This window comes from Haemaphysalis longicornis, unplaced genomic scaffold (genome assembly GCF_048455015.1).
Source record: "Haemaphysalis longicornis isolate Haplotype H1 unplaced genomic scaffold, Haemaphysalis longicornis Haplotype H1 scaffold_18, whole genome shotgun sequence".
Taxonomy (NCBI): Eukaryota; Metazoa; Arthropoda; class Arachnida; order Ixodida; family Ixodidae; genus Haemaphysalis; species Haemaphysalis longicornis.
The window spans coordinates 915,801-933,013 of NW_027526282.1; the positions used below are offsets into that span (position 1 = coordinate 915,801).

Consider the following 17,213-nt stretch of genomic DNA (forward strand, 5'->3'; position numbering starts at 1 on the left):
GTCAATTTCCTCTGGTTCTTTGCATATTTTATGTATTTTTGAAACTCTCAGACCCTGCAGGTTGCCCTAACAGGCACCTGCCGCCAGAAACAGGTCAACAAGCGAGCTAAAACGAGCCCCTCCTTAGTTCTCACCTTCTTGCTTTCCCGTCGTGACTTCAGTACCTTGCATTGCTTTGCTCTTATCCTATAGCTTCGCCTGTCTTGATTAGGCAGCCTTTCCCCTCTGTTCCCCGGCAGCACTCCAACGGCCCTCGATCCCCCCTTTTTTTTCTTTTTTTTCCACCCCTTGCGTTCTGCAGCTTCGTATGCTTTTTTGTGTCGCGTAGAGCCTACGTTTTTCTGCTTGATCCATCTTCTTGCCCCGCCCACAACTGAAATGTATTTAAACCCAACTGATCTGCACTATTTGTATCTTTGAAAAAGACCGGCCCCCGGTCGAAACGTTAGAATAAATGTTATGTTTTTCAGTTTGACTTCTCGATCGTATATAAATCTAGACAAAGATAAACTCACAAAGCGCGCAGAAATAGTATAAGTAAAGATTTGGATACACAGCAAGAACAATAACAAACAATGTTTACTTACGCAGCGGCAACGGGACTTGCCTTCATCAGAGTAAAGTTACATGATTTTGCGTTCGCAAACATTTCGAACACATTTCTTATATATGTTTGCATAAAACTGTGAGAAGGAGGGGAAAATGTTTCGGAAATGGAGAGTGTGCATACAGTCAAGCTACGCCTATGCTACAACAAAAAAAAAGGGGGCGGGGGGAGCGAGTGGGAGAAAAAGGGGTCGTGTTAACAATGCAGCGTTCAAGATTCCACCATGACGGGTCAACGTATGCCGCGCTGGCTGCAAGTTCAGACAATGGGGGAAACTGGACAACCGCGGTTTGAAAAGGAAGGGAAGAGTATACAGTAAGGTATTCAGTGGCCGGGGAGACTGGTTCGGGCAGAAGCAAAGATGGGTGTGCCCCCCGCGGATGAACAGAATAGATAGGGGGCACAAAAGAGCATTTCACAGAAGCTAGCAACTGAACAGGAAATAGGTAGGGTCACAAAAGGTTAAACATGAATAGATCACGAAGAGTTCAACATTCTTAAGTGGTGAAAACGAGGCCTCCTTCCCCAGGACAAATGGCATTGTTGAGCCGCATTAGGCTAATAAAGCTGCTGTATTAGGAGAGTTTCTGCGAATTCTGATGGCAAACTCGAGGGTAGGAATAATGAACATAGTTATAAAAATTATGAAGCCGCTAATTTTAATCGAGGGATAAGCACGTTAGTTTTCCGTAACTTTCATTAATTCCAAGTGTGGCTGACCCAAACCTTTAAATGAGATAAGATTCCCGAACCTCGCTGTCGTGGTGCGTTTTGAAGGCGGATTCTAAAATCGTTGCTTTAAGATGTTCAAATGCATGCCCGGGACTGTTGACATGTCTTGACAGGGGCAAATAAGGGCAGCTTTTCGCATGAGAGCGGTGATTATTGAACCGTATTCGGAAGGGCGTTTCAGTTTGGCCGATATATTGTTGCCTACAAACAGTGCACTCTAGAAGATATACGACATTAGCGGAGTCACAGTTAAAGTTACCTTTTATATTTACGTAGTAGTCTGAAGCCGTGCTGGTGGCGCGCTGTGTAGTCATGTGTGGGCATACTTTACATCGGGGTTTATTGCAGGGCATGCAGCCAGTAGTTGCCGGTCGGTTGATACGAGAGTTAGTAAGAAAGTCGCCTAAATTCTTATTACGCCGATAGACAACTCGTGGTGGTTCGGGGAATATGCTTTTTAACCGGTCACTTTGCATTAGGATATTGTGATGTTTTTTTAGCACGGTTGACACTCTTGGAGCGGAGGATGAGTGGGTTAAAACTAAGTTAGTTTGCGGATTCCCGTCCGGGGCTTTTTTCTTACAGATTTCGTTACGGTCTAATTGGTTGGCTCGCACAATAGCGTCGTCGATAACTTTTTCGGGGCATTTTTTATTCAGGAGGGCGGTCTTCAGTTCTCGACAGTTTGAGTCAAAGTCGGCTTCGTTTGAGCAAATTATCCTAAATCGGTGGGCTTGGCTGTAAGGTATTGTTGTCTTGCAGTGTCTGACATGGCTAATTCGGAAGTGCAAATACTGCCGCGTGTCTGTCGGTTTTCTATACAGTTTAGTTTGAAGCCGACCTTGGAAGGTAGTAACGGGGACGTCCAGAAAGTTTACACTGCGTTCCGAATAGGAATGACCAAGGGAAATACTAGGTTGGGCTACGTTAAATGCCTCAATGAAGGTGAGGAGCTCCGCCTCACCGTGTTGCCAGATCATGAATATGTCATCAATATACCTTTTATAGTACATTGGCTTTATATTTTGGGTGTCAAGAAAGTTTGATTCGAGGTGAGCCATAAAGATATTAGCGTAGTTAGGTCCAATTCGAGTTCCCATTGACGTTCCGCTGACTTGCACATAATGAACTCCGTCGAACTCGAAATTGTTAAGTTCAAGAATAAGCCTAAGGAATGTTTGGAAAGCAGAAGAATCGATAGGTTTGTCGCACGATGACTGCTCATACGCAAGGATATATATATATATATATATATATATATATATATATATATATATATATATATATATATATATATATATATATATATATATATATATATATATATATATATATATATATATATATATATAGAAATAAGGGTTGGCAGTCAAGAACACCTCGGAAAGCAAAGGGGAGGTTGTGTTAGCTCATTGAAACAGATAAAGAATTTGGAAAGAAAGAAAGAAAATATATATATATATATATATATATATATATATAGAGAGAGAGAGAGAGAGAGAGAGAGAGAAAGGAGAGAGACAGGAATTAAGTGTACCGTTGAAGAAATGGTAGGTGCATCTGATTGTTTTTTTTTCCTATTTACGTAGTATGCTCGCGCATGCTTGCAACAGCAAAAGCCTCTCGGCAGTAAATTTTACTCACCATGAGGATGTGCAGAAGCAACACCCCAGGCCGCTTCATGTTTGTGCTGTGAAAGGCTACGGGCTGTCAAAAAATGAGGAAAAATACAATCATTGCAATTTTGATAACCTCGGATTATGACACTCTCTGAATTTGTTACTTTTCAAAATCTAGAAACCTTGAACTAATGATACAATGGACCAGAGGAAGTCCGCCTGGGGTGGTTTTGGTGTTAGTGGCCTGAAATGCTGCTACAAACCACAAAATTTAGCCCAATTTCTTACTATTTGTCCACGAAGTGCAGTCTAAGGAGAGCACCAAGGACAGAAGTTCTAAAGTGTGCGACAGCGGCGACGGATATGGGCGCAATGCAGGACAACAAAATTTTAAACCGTAGTTATTGTTAGCGCTTATATAACAACAATACAATTCCGGAAAAATGCTTGCGTAGCCCAGAATTATTAACGTTTCGCTCAAGCTAGCACTGAAAAAACGTAAATAACTTCTGACTTTTGTATTGTTGGTGCCACTTCGTTAGCCACTGACATTTGTAAGCTGAGACACCGAGAACGCTTTTGATGAATTTTTTTTAAAACCATAATTCCATGAGCTTGATTTAGATAAAATACAGCCCACAATACAAGAACTCTGCGCGAGTTATATTAAGGCAAAAATGTTAAAACAAGCGGAAAGGTACGCCGGGGACATTTCATTGTTTGATGAAAGATGTTTTCCGGGTAACTAAGTAAGTGTCCGTGCATTTAGAAAACCTTATTATTCCTTTGTTTCGGTGTATTCACAAACATGTTTGATAAACAAAGTATTATAAACACTAAGTCATTTCAACGTTTTTCGCGTTTGCTGTACATTGAAAGACATAATTACCTGAAAATGATGCCACGTGGGGTGACAGCTGCTTTAGTCTCTTAACGATATAATGTTAAAGATCTAGCGTGACAAAAAATTGGCGATGCTGGCGTTGATAGGGAAAATCATGATTGTTCTACTTACCACAACGAATTATATTTGTAGTATTTTTCTACGGAGGCTAAGGTGGTTCTTTGTTTAATGGCTGTCATGTGGCGAGAAGAGAGGCCGGAGTACAAACATACCTTAAGGCAACCAAAGAGTGCAGTCAGAAGTGAGGCGGTGCATTGACATTAGGCCTCAGCTGTTTGGAGAACAGCAACATTTTTACGGTTCTCCTAGCGCGCCACAGGTGCTGTCATCGTCAGGTCATCGTGCTACTGGAGAATGCACGCCGGCTTAGGCACCGCCGAAACAAAAGAAAAGAGATACAAAAGTAGCCCTAAAAATATTGTAAATTCAAATTTTGCTGGTTTAACATTCCGAAGCTAAACGCCCCAGTGATAAAGTGTGCCGTAGTGGAGAGCTCCGGAATAATTAAGACCATCTGGTGATCTTAAACATCCCCCAAAATGAAGACACATTGGCATCCTCGCTTTTTGCTTCTTTCTGAAAAGCTGCCACCACTACTGGGACCGAACCCGCGTACTTCGACTTAGCAATAGATGGTCTTAGCCACTGGGCACAGGCGTAGTGTCGGTAATGCTTCTGCTTCCCATTTCTATGGGCGAACAAGGAGCTTCCACCCAGTTTGCCGTATTGTGATAATGAGGATGATGAGCTTTAGAAGGTTGTGGGTACGACAGGCGGTGTATGAACTCGGGAACTCGTTAGGGTGGATGGGGCGCAGTTCCTGTGTTAACCCTTGCTTTTTGTTACTCATTTTCAAGCACACGATGGCTTATTATATTGCAACGTAGCCGCAGGGTAGAAGTGACAGGTACCGTGGTAAAGTGTGATAAACGGCGATTTACACTATTGTAAGCGGCCATGATAGAGCCCGCGGCGTCGCAACCCAGGAATTCCTCCGTCGTGTTCAATGATGAGCCTTGGCGCAATGAAGCACTGCCCACCTGTGTCCCGTGAAAGTATGTTGTTTGAAAACACCCAAGAACGTTTTCCCCCCTATCACTCTGTGCCCTCTGCAGGCCGCCTGCTTTATTTGTAGCATGGCAACCTTGCTTCCCGGATGCCTAGATAGCTGTTTAAGAAATAAATTTTTGGGTCAAAAAGTGCTAAAGGAACGCCATCTATTCCGAAGTACTGCGACGAGTCATGGCTGAAGCTTTTGGCTATTGCGGGAGAACATTTGGTACGCGCATGTACAAATACGGTAACGTAAAGCACTTTTTATGACTTCAATCTCCGGCTTGTGAGGCATGTAGATACTTCAATGTTCGGCTTGAGGCATGTGAATACCTCTTGCTCTGGTACATATTTTTCTTTCAACGCTGTGAAATAAAACAAAATATACCACCACGTCCCACAAAGCCCCCCAAGTGGGGACGACCTTTCAGACTTTGCGCCAGATTTTCTTTGTTGCTACGTTTTAGTACAAACCCTGGCACTAGTCGGTGAAGCCTTTTGGTACACATTATACGACACAATTATGGTACACCTACTTTCACCGTATTCTGCGGGTGCAATTGTTTTGTTGTGGTTTAGCAAATGCATATCGTGGTAGAGCTATCTATTAGCCCTCACATTAGACGTATCGAGTCAATGGTGGCTGCTTCTGGTGCACTTTCCCCCATTATAATTTGTGATCACGCTTCTTATTTAAATATTACTGCACACCAATATAAAAAGGCTGAATGGCCACGTGTGTTTGTTATAATATGTGAGAAAACATACCCAAGAACTTTTTGACCTCGATGACTCTGTGTGCTCTGCAGGCCGCCTGCTTTATTTTTGGCACGGGAACCTTGCGGCCGGAACACCTAGGTAACACTTTGCGAAATATAATTTTGGTGAAAAAGTGCAAAAACAACGTCATCTATTCCGAACTACTGTGACGAGTCCTGGTTGAAGCTTTCGTCTATTGCGGCTAAATATTTGCGACGCGCATGTACAAATACACTAACGTACAGCCCTTTTTGTGCCTTCAATCTTCAGCTTGTTAGCCATGTGGATACCTTTTGCTCTGGTCGATATTTTTGTTCAGCGCTGTGATATATACCATTACGTCTCACAAAGTCACCAAAGTGGGGGCAATCTTTCATAATACCCCTCTGACCTAAGATTCACTTTGCGCCAATTTTTTTTGTAGCTACCTTTCAGTACAAAAACTGCTACTCTTTGGTGAATGTTTTTTGGTACACGTTATTTGATACAATTATGGTACACCTATTTACACCGTATTTTGCGGGTGCAATTATTTTGTTCTGATTTAGAAACAGAACTCGCGCTACAGCTATATAATAGCCCTTAGATTAAACCTGTCATATGAATTGTGGCTGTTTCTGGCGCACTTTCCACCCATTGTAATTTCTGTTTAAGTTTCTCACATAAATATTACTGCACACCTACATAAAAAGGGTCAATGACCATTTTAACGTGGGTTTGGCGTTTTTATCTGGTAGCAAGGTATGTTTCAGGAACGCCTCGCCATTAAACTAGCGGTAAATAATTATACTCCTCCTGTTTGCAAGTCTGTTTTTACAGGTGTACTACGAGTATTCCAACCGAGAGACGTCGCAGCATTGTTATATCAAATGGTTGCCTCACAGCTTCGCATACGGCATTTCACCTTTCGAAGACGTAGCATTTCGTAAGTAATGAAGTAAATTTCCGCTCCTCGTAAAACATTATATTCGCTCTTTTGTGTAGTTGATATTACAAATATTACCTTGATATTACAAATATTACTTTGATATTACAAATATCATGAACCTTAACCATTTGACTTGGGAGTAGCGGCATTTACTTGGTATTATAAAAATTGTCTGCATAAATAGATTTAGGCCGGCTGTTAAACTCCGCAATTGACATTTGAAAACCAGAAGTGACAGTATTTCTAAACGTTCCTCTCTCACTCCTTCTAATTTCGTCTTTATAATTAGCTACCTTTAATCTCTGCAGACTTGCTTGCTCAACCGAAAGTAAGTGCCCCGAAAATTTCTGTCAAACAACTCATTTCGCCTGCCTCACGCCTAGACACCATAGTGGGCTACAACCCTGTGTGGCTACAAGATATGCCGAAAACTAAAATCTGCGCATGGGCTAAATCTGTAAAGAAACATTAACTTTACGTTACCTTTTTATGAACCTTCAGAAGCAAAATACCGTAAAACATTGTTAAACCGGGTTCATTGAAATTATCGAGTATCGATTCCCGGCCGCGGCGGCCGCTTTTCTGATGGAGGCGAAAAGCAAAAACGCCCGTGTACGAGATTTCGGCGCACGTTAAAGATCCCCAGGTGGTCAAAATTAATCCGGAGCCCTCTACTACGGCGCGCCTCATCGCCTGCGTTGCGTCGGCGCGTTAAACCCTACAATCAATCAAATTATCGAGTTATAATTTATTCCGATTGTCGGTTTTAGGCTAGGGTCAAGCAGTCGCGCCCCAAATACATGCATTCTATCGTGTATTTATAGAAGCACGCCGATTAATTTATTTGCTTAGAACGAACTAGGAAGCTGAGGTGAGCACTCACCGCGGCACTCAGAGCAGGCAAGGGACCATCCAGGTTAGCGGAGCTGTCGCAATTCTCTCTTTCGTACACGCTCGGTGCCTTGTGCGCATGGCCACCCTTGACGCACCGAGCTAGCGACCGCCGTCTGCCATTCACTACGACTGATGACACCCCCGTCGGCGCCACTGCTTCGGGTGCTAATATATATTAGTCTACTAGTTAGTAGACTTAGCCCATGACGACTTTGACGAAATAGAAGAACCGAACACGAAGAGCGGCGTGAAATACACTGGGTGGCAAAAGCGTGCAAACCTATGTTTGCTAAGAAGGACGTTTGAATGCGCGGGCGGGGAGTCCTTCCTACGCTGTGACTGAATGAACTCTACCGGAAGCTACTCGTACTCGTCTAATACACCCGGCATAGGCTTCTCTGGCGTTTTAAAGATGATAGTCTTTCTCGGGCTACTTACACCCAAAATTTTGGTGTGTCTGTATGTAAGTTTGTATCTCTGTTCGTCTGTCTGTCCGTAATTCTATTCTGCCAACCGGCCAAAGTAAAAAAGAAAACTGCGCAGTAGTCCTATATAATCCCAGCCAAATCCAAACGTCTATGTCCCGTGTTATGTTCAGACTTGTCAGCATTTTTCAATAAGAACCACACATTACGCAAATATATAACATTTCCGGTGTTCCTTTAGAAAAAAAAATTCACAGATGTTTGATTTTTGCGAAATGAAATATTACGTCCACGGCAGAAAAAAAATCACTGCATTACCTGCTGTCGCCCGCGCCACTATAGCTTCTGCCAGCATTTTAAAAAATCAAGCGGCAACAGTTACGAAAGGTTCCGCTAGATAGCGTCCGCGTTCTGCTTGGAAGGCATGTCGAGTTGGGTAACGTGGTTCTATCAACGTTGAATTACGGTACCTCGAGTCATGCGTGTCCATTGCGGGACAGTGCAGGCATCGAGGCAGCCGACTTGGCGCAGTGAAACGCGGTAAATTTAAATTGACTTGAGCCCACCTCTAGCGTGTTCATCTTGGGAGGAACCAGACATGAGAGGAACAGCATATGAGGTGAGCCGGAAAGAGAGGGCAGGCATTTGCTTGGCAGGGTCGCCAGTCGACTATTGTATTTTGTCGACATTGGAACGAAAGGAACACCTACGCTGCCATTTTCATTTGACAAGCCTTCTGTCGATGATGGAACCATAAGCAAAAAAGGACGTGTACCCCCTGCCACGAATCGACGACGCCCTCGACCACCTCTGCCATGCGAAGTACTTCTCATCGACGGATTTGAAGACCGGCTACTGGCAAATTGAAGTGGACGAGAGAGACCGAGAGAAGACTGCATTTAGAACCCCGGATGGCCTATACGAGTTCAAGGTGATGCCTTTCGGGCTGTGCACGGCGCCAACAACGTTTCAACGAGTCATGGCACAACTGCCTCGTATACCTCGACGACGTTGTTGTATTCGCCCGGACTTTCGGCGAACACCTCGCAAGGTTGGAGTCTGTACTCGAGGCCATTCGTACGCCGGGTTAACGCTAAAGCCTGAAACGTGCCGTTTCGCGTACGAGGAACTCAAGTTCTTGGGCCACGTCGTCAACGCCGCGGGAGTCCTACCTGACCCAGCAAAAACTTCAGCCGTTGCGAACTTCCCAAGGCCGAAAGACGAGAAGGGCGTTGGAAGATTTCTCGGACTGTGCGCATACTACCGGCGCTTCGTCGCAAACTTCGCACGCATTGCAGAGCCGCTCAAGCGCTTGACGAAATATAGCGCTCCTTTCAGCTTGGACAACGACCAAGAAAAGAAAAAAAAACATCCCCCTCGCGAGGGGCACGATCAAATGCAGAGCATTTCTGCGGGGGGGCGCGCCTGCAAGTCGTATGGATTACGTATTGGTTGTTGTTGTTGTAATTGTTGTCTTCCAGTGTAGACATTGTCGATGAAGTCGATGGTGAAACGTGCCGTGAACCCCCTGCCGCGGCTATGACGCAACGTGGAGCGGCTATGATGCAACGTGGCGCAGCTATGACGCAACACAATCCAACACAATCCACTTTAATCCAATCCAATCCAAATCCAAGCCAATCCAAGCCAATCCAATCGAATCCAATCCAATGCCCCTCGCGAGAGAGTGTTATAGCGCCGAAATCGCCACCACGCGAACGCGTGATGCTGACGTCACGATCACGCGACGGATGTTAGCCACCGCAGCGCGCGCGAACGACATATGTGGTTTAAGCGCGAACCGACCGCGGCGAGAGAGCGCGATGCGAGCGCCCCACCTGTTCTTGCGCGCGAACCTAACGCGGCGAGAGAGGGTGTTGCGCACGTCCCCACCTGTTGTGCGCCCGAACCGAACGCGGCGAGAGAGGGCGTTGCGAGCGGAGAGAAGGCGAGGAGGACGCAGGGGAGAGGGCGCACCTCTGGCCGACGGTTGAATGAGTCAAGGATATAAGGCACGTTCGTAACCTTCCGTTCTGTGTCGGCTTTGTGGCTCAGTTGGTAGAGTATCGTGCACCTTGCGTTCCGACCGCAGAGTCGTAGGATCAAAACCTGGCGCCGGCAAGTATTATTTCTTTATATAGTGTAGGGGGAGCGATGCGGACGCGGACCACGGACGCCAACGCGGGTGACATCGTGAGTTACTGAAATGCTCTGCATTTAAAATGCGTTTGAGGAAAAGGGGCATGGTTGGCCTTCACCAGTGAAGTACCCACTGACGTTGTTATTCAGTGTTTGAACCAGTTCCTGATATCCCAGGATGACCATGTTCGTTCGACTTATTGGGCAATTTGGAGGACTCTTTTGTTTATTAGATGCAACGCATCTTATGCTCGCCCCTCTGTCCTTCCTGCGTCTGTCTGGCGTTGTCCGCACAGCTGCGCCTCTCCTCCTCTCCTCTCTCCGATAGCGAACACTCTCTCCCAAACAGCTGCTTGTTGGCGCAGCGTTCTCTCAATCCGTTGCTAGGCGCCGGTGGGCGGCGCTGCGTTACTCTCTCTTTCCGCGCTATCCTCTCCTTCGGGCGCTGTGAATATAAAGCGGCATGCCGCGCTCCGACGGTCTCAGGCGACGGTCGTCCACATTACGCTTCCCCACTCTCGCAGTACTCTCTCGCACTCTCTTGCAATACGATTGCTTGATGCAATCGTCAAGCCCATAACTGTGCACTTTACGGACCACAAGGCACTCATTCTCGTCTGCAATAAGCACCGTACCTGAGCATACGTGTACTGCATTTGCATTTCATGGTGAAAATGAAAAATTACGCCCACCTCCCCTTCGCGTGAGAATCCCTGCTATAAGCGTAATCAATACGATGGAAAACGCTAATGGAACCCCCCATGAGATGTGCTACATCACACCAGGGTTCCCGCGAGGGGAAGTGGGGGTAGTATTTGTAGTTTTGCCACTTGAAGATGGTTAAGAAGAGAATGCCTGTAACACCCTGAATTCGCCTGTGGCGACTCCGCGTGTTGAATTTCTATCGGTGCCGATTTCGCTGGCCAAGTTATCAGACTAAAAGACGCGGGGCTTCCGCGACACGCCCGTGTTTCTGCGGCTGATAAGATATTTTGAAAACTAAAGAGTTGTAGATGAAGGCAAAAGAAAACGCGTGTTTTTCAGTTACCACGTACATTTTCGCACATTCGCAAAAAATTAAAAATATTGCTTGCAGGTATCTTATAAATATTCCTTTCTCGAAAAAAAAACACAAAACCTATGTCCCAGGGTATACAGAGCGTTCGACAAACAAGGCCTCCGCAATTGGATGGATGTAGGATAAAGCAAAAGTCGCATTTTGTTGACTCCAAATGCAACGCAGTATACAGCATCCCCATGTCGAATGAGAAAATGTGAATTCAACAGAGGGGGCAGTGCATCACTGAGAGTCTGCGTAATAATCAAACCACGTTAAAGGGGCCCTAAATAGGCTTCCGAAGGTCGCCATTTCAATCGCGCAATCGCTAGAGTACCCCTTCACGACAACGTGTACCAAATATTACACCTCTGCGTAAAGCAGGGGCCGCACAAACACGAAAAAAAGATTTCACTTTCTCTCCTGGCTCACCAACCATACCTTGCCGCCACACTTGCACGCTCTGACGCAGTTCTTTCCGGCTCTGACGCGCCTCTATGACGCACGAGACACTGTCCAGTGCGGCGCCGCGAACGCGAACCACAGCGACAGCGCTCACCGTGCAACCGGAATCTGGTGGGCGGAGCATGCGCGTCGAGTGCTAAAAAAAAAAAAGCGCGCGCAGGGCTTGGCGCAGCCAATGACTGCACGTACATCAAGGAGGGTGATGGATTGCCCTGTTTCTCTCGGTGGTCTTGCGCCGGGTCGATGACGTCGCGGCTTCCACAGTGCTTCGGAGGAGCTACTAGAGGAGGAGAGCCCCAGGCCTTATGGGCGGCCCCTTTTAATGAGCGATAACTCGGCTAATACTTAACGAATTTAAACAATTTTTGCGGGATGACGTTTCTTGGATAGTACTCCAGTGACTGCGCACGCAAAATCGTAACATTTGGCAGCCTATTTAGGGCCCCTTTAAAGGGTATGCCCACTCCCCCATTTTGGCACACTGCTCAAAGCATGGCGGTTACCCCAATTTTAGCCATACACGTTTGCTGTTTACTCCCAAATACGAGCGCACGATGTAAATTCCAGAAAGCGGCTTTAATAAGAAGAATTCTGACACATGTATTACTTCCACTTGCGTGTCCTTGCTTGAGTATAAGTTGCCTATCTTAAAAACACGCGATGCTACTATTACGGGTTTGTAATTTACCGCCAACAGAGTGATTAGGGTAGAGCAGCCGGCAATGAAGTGGCACGTTTGCACGAAAGGGGCCGTCGGCATGCACGCGTATGGTTGGGAACGCTGTTCTTGTATCATTTCCCAGCCACGGCGGCCGCTTTTCTGATGGAGGCTAAAAGCGAGAACACCCGTGTATTCGCGGTTTCTACGCACGTTAAAGATCCTCAGATGGTCAAAATTAATCCGGTGAACTCTAGAATGGCGCGCCTCATCGCCTGTGTAGCTTCGGCGCGTTAACCCCCACAATCAATAATTCTGTGCTTGTATCACCGTGCGCGGCTTCGCGTCGTTCTCTAGACGGCAGCAATAAACAATGAAGAACGGCTTTCCTTTTCGTGTTGTCGGCTGGAAACCTGGGAATGGACCCAGCATTGCGGCAAGCCTACTCCTGACGGGCTGGGTGAGCCTTTTTCCAGCTATAACAGCCATGAAACCGATCCAGAATAACCGTGTGTCACGGCAGGCTATGACCACGAAGATCACCCCCGAGGTGTACCAGATGCTACAGTCACAGCAGTCGGACATTTCTGCCCTCCGTATTTTTTAAGGACGTCTTTGAGCGAGCAATGCAGCATTGTCCACACTTACGCAGAGCTTGAAGCCCACCTGCCCGATGAACAAGCAGCGGGAGACTACGCTTCGGTCATCGAATATGATGACGCAGCGACCAGAAGAACACTGGCCTTACTCGAGCGTCACATAGAGGTGTTGAAGTCATCTTCCAATTTTGAAACTGCTCCTTCATTGGATAACGCCAGCGGAGATCGCCGAGCTGCGACGTCTACCGGACAACCCATATCACGTAATCGTGAGTTTGGTGCACGTCTCCCGAAGCCAGAACTGTTGCGCCTTGACGGAGCGATAACGCGGTGGCAACCTTTTTGGGACATGTTTCGACGTTTCATTCACGGAACACTCCGCTGTGTAATATTTGCCGTTTTCACTACTTGGTTCCGCTTGTTGACCAGAGCTGCTTCATAAGCTGTTGCTGGTCTGCAAGTCACAATTTCGTGTTGATAAGATGCTGTTAATAAATTGAAGAATCCTTTTCGCAATTCCAAAGGGATTAGACAGAAGCAATTCGCAAATGTCCGAAAGCTGAGTCCTGTCGATTTAGCCAGCAAAGTGGCCGCTTTGAGGAAGTTGTACAACTAAGGCTTGACGTTGGTCTATTTGGGCACACATTGTCGACACTAAACAAAATCGCTAAGAAGTGGTCGGAAGAGACCAATTGGAGCACTGTTTAAGAACCATTAGAGAGCGATTTATTACACGACATAAATGCATGGCGAACCACTGGCTGCAAGTATGCGCCCGCTCAAAGATAAGGTATCACTGTAACTATGCAATGAAAGCCTACATCTTTGATTAAACAATCAGACTGGAAGTGTCAAGCCTGCTATCTAGTACAAGTCAGATTCATCTCGCTAGATAGGCTGCTATAGCTCCAAAAGGGAAATCGATCGCTTCCAGAAGTGCAATGCGTGTGCAGTCGATACTCGCGCATTGTTCTCTCCCTCCGCCCCCCCCCCCCCAATCCAATGCCAATCAATGAGGCCTCCAATATTTCCCAGGAGCGAGCGTGTCGATAGCGTTTGAAAACAGGCATTTCTTTCAGCTTGGGGTAGAAATCACTTTTCTCGCATTTCTTGAACAGTAATGCAAGATTACTGCCCGTTCTGATGTGAGTAGCCGCCCGTTCCTGTGCGGGTTCTAGTGTCAGCGCTCTACTATGTCCATTCTGCGGTCCAAGTCTTTGCAATTTTTTAGTGTGAATAAGCTTACGACAGCGCGCAAGCGAACCTATGAGGGCTAGCCAGCTTGGTAATTAGAATTTTTTCTTACGTGACGCTGCTGAAAAAAGTGTCCGTGAAGGTGATGCCTGGTGAAATTATTGTCGATTACTTCAACCAGCAGAGCCTTGCTTCGAGCACCGCTTCCACGAGCAGTCACAGTTCTTTAGCACAGGACACAGAACATCTGCTGCCTTTCCTGTGAGTGTAAGTCGAGTGCAGGGAAAGAGGTTTCCGGATGAGCAAGCTTCAACGAATTGAGGAGGATAACAGAGGGCCCAAGAAGCAGCAGTCTATTCCAAACATTTCCGTCTCGCACAACAAGGTTCAGACTTCGTCTTGCTTCTTCTAGTCCCCGAAAGACCATAGAATGGGAGAATGTCCGAGCGGCATCTCATTGACTGACAAGCAAACCCGCGTAGCAAGTAACGGCCAATGCTTCAGATGTATTCCAAGGGACATCTCGTACAGAGTTTCCGAAAGGAGGTCCAGTGTGGGACATGTAAGCGACGACGTGCTACCACCATGTGCACCGCTGACCCCGCTCGAAAATCATCTGATTCGGGTGCAGAGACGCGACATGCAGCGATGAACGTTACCACGCGCATATCAGCCGTTCCGCGACTCCTCAACGACGTCTTACTACAGCCGTTCCGAGCGTAGAATAAGACTTCCTCGAATTGCTGCTACATTGATGGAGTTTTCGATAATGGCAGACAGCGGAGTTTCATCAGAAAAGATGTCGCCTCTGATCTAAAGTTAGGTCTGATTGGCGAAGTTGATGTGAATATCACAGCTTCCAAGTGATCTCAAGGTTCCAAGAAGAAGCCTAATCTCCTCAGAGCGACCGTTTGCAGTCAAAATGACAGCACGTGTACAGCCATTCAAGCCGTCGTCGTGCCTTCCATCTGTAGAGAAATCGCTGAAGAACCGAAGTGAAACACGCTTTTGCAACGCCTGGTCGCCGAAGAGAAGCCACTGGCTGATACCGTCGCTTTCCCAGAAAAGGAGTTTAAAAATTGTAAGAGCAATGGAGCCTTCTGATTGGGTCCGACCAGATATGGAAGTGCATTCCAGAAACGAGCCAGATACAGCGGGTAGAAACAAATACTGCTTTGGTCGCTGCCAATACAAGCCTCGGATGTACCAAACCAGGGCCGTTATCTCTTCAAGAGCCCAGTAGATGCATAAGCAGAGCCCCTGTCTGTGCTCCCCGCACCGATACGCAAGACAATGGAGACCTCACTTTCACTTTTCGGGGGTTTCTGGAGGAAGACATTGTTGCTCTCAAAAACTCACCGAAATCGCATCGCGATGGAGATGTATTGCGCAAGGTAAAATATTCAATTTGGTAGCAAAATGGGAGCCCTTATGTAGCACTCCGATGTAAGTTCCAACCAAACTCTACGGCAGACGACCGCAATAATGCAGTTTCAGGACCCTGTACGTTACCTCGACCGCTTTATCCAAACGAGGAAGCAATCAGGACATCCGACAAGGCGGAGAGGCAATACCACAAGGAGCGCCGCACAGCAGAAGTACAGCGTGCCTTTTGTCCAAATCCTGCCTACTACGCGCCCCACCTTGAGGTCCTAGATAGGCGTCAAGAAAAAGAAATACACGATTCCGTGTCGTTTGTTATGCATCCTTACATACTGCCGGAGCCTCTACCTGGGAGGGCCACCTTAACGAAGGACTGAATCTAATCGTATCCTTGAATTAAGAAAGACGACCGGTACAACTGCCGGAAAATCAACGTTGTACCCACCCCATTGACTGCGGTCATAAGCGACTTCCTCAATATGGAGTGAGCCATCCACTTTGTAAAAAACGCGATGGCACACAGGTAGTTCGAGACGCCGACGATGTGTCAAGAAGGTCATGCGATGCGCCAAAGCACGGTGTTTCAAACTGCATCTTACGACAACTTCGGTTTCCTTGTTACCAAAGGATGGAGTCAGCAATGTGCTTGCCATGCATTAGAAACCTGGAGAAATCAGCCGTGCAGTAGCGGAGTCAAGCCAAGTCATTTTTTCTGAAGTCGCACGAAAACGCCTACAAAATCTGGGCGAGGATGCAGAGAGGAGGACATCATTATCGAATTGATTTTGCTAGTACATAAATTGGCGTAAACGCGCCCACCGTGGTCGAAACATGGCCTAGGGACTCCGGACTACAATTTGCGCTGGTAATCCCGCACTGTCTGCAAATCACTTCAGTGTCCTTTTAACCCCAAACCCACAGCTTCGCTGCACTCGCAGTGCTGCCGTCGGCTACTCGCATAAAACGTAGCGGTCCTACAAATCAATACCGGTTCTAAAGATTACTACCTATAATACCAGCCATCTACGAGAACTAATGGTAAGGCCAATAGAACCGTTTCCTTGGTATGGAAATGTCAACGTATAAAAGTAAACTACACTGTTACGATTTCCGCCTGCGCAATTTGTATTCCTTATTTTCGAGCATTTTTGTTGTTTAAGGCATGCGGAAACTTTGCCTAATTTTGTGTTAAGGCCCAACCGCATGCAGCGTATTTTCGGCGTCGCGCGAGCGTCAGCGCCGATCGGCGTCGACGAGCGTCAGCGCGCGCGCCAAAATGCATGGCGACGCGGGCTGACGCTCCGGCGACGCCGATATCTGCGCTCGCCAGATATCGGCGCCAGCGGCGGAAGCGGCGCTGGTGCCAGTTTCCGGTTGTGCCAGTTCGTCTCGCTGTTTTAATGGTGGCCGGCATGCCGAACATCGACGCTGAGGCAATAATAACTGCAGTCGCAGCCCGCCCCGCTCTATGGCAGGCTAAACACAAAGATAACAAGAACAAACCCCGCAAACAAACGTTGTGGGATGAAGTGGCAGCAGCCGTGGCGCCTGGTGTTGCGGACGGAGGTAAGACACTTGTCACCTGCGCTGCAGCTTCGGCGCATAGTTATTGTAACAAGTCGTCATTGTTTTCGTGTGTTTGTGCCGCAGAAACCGTGCAGAAAAAATGGAAATCCCTGCGCGACAAATACCGGCGACTGTTCAATCTCGTGCTGGACGCGGAAAGAAGCGTCGAGCGCGCACGCCGGCGTGTGATTTCGCCGGTCCCATGCGGTTACTCGCCCTCTCCTGCGGGCC

At 47.0% G+C, this 17,213-nt stretch overlaps 1 long non-coding RNA gene across 1 annotated transcript in view; it reads right to left on the minus strand.

Annotated features, from left to right (window-relative positions):
• Positions 1–2,981: 2,981 nt before the first annotated feature.
• Positions 2,982–17,213, minus strand: part of LOC144166534 (uncharacterized) — a 45,845-nt gene continuing 31,613 nt past the window's right edge. Inside the window, exon 6 of the long non-coding RNA XR_013321696.1 lies at positions 2,982–3,046. This is a non-coding gene — a long non-coding RNA (uncharacterized LOC144166534). The remainder of the gene's footprint in view (positions 3,047–17,213) is intronic.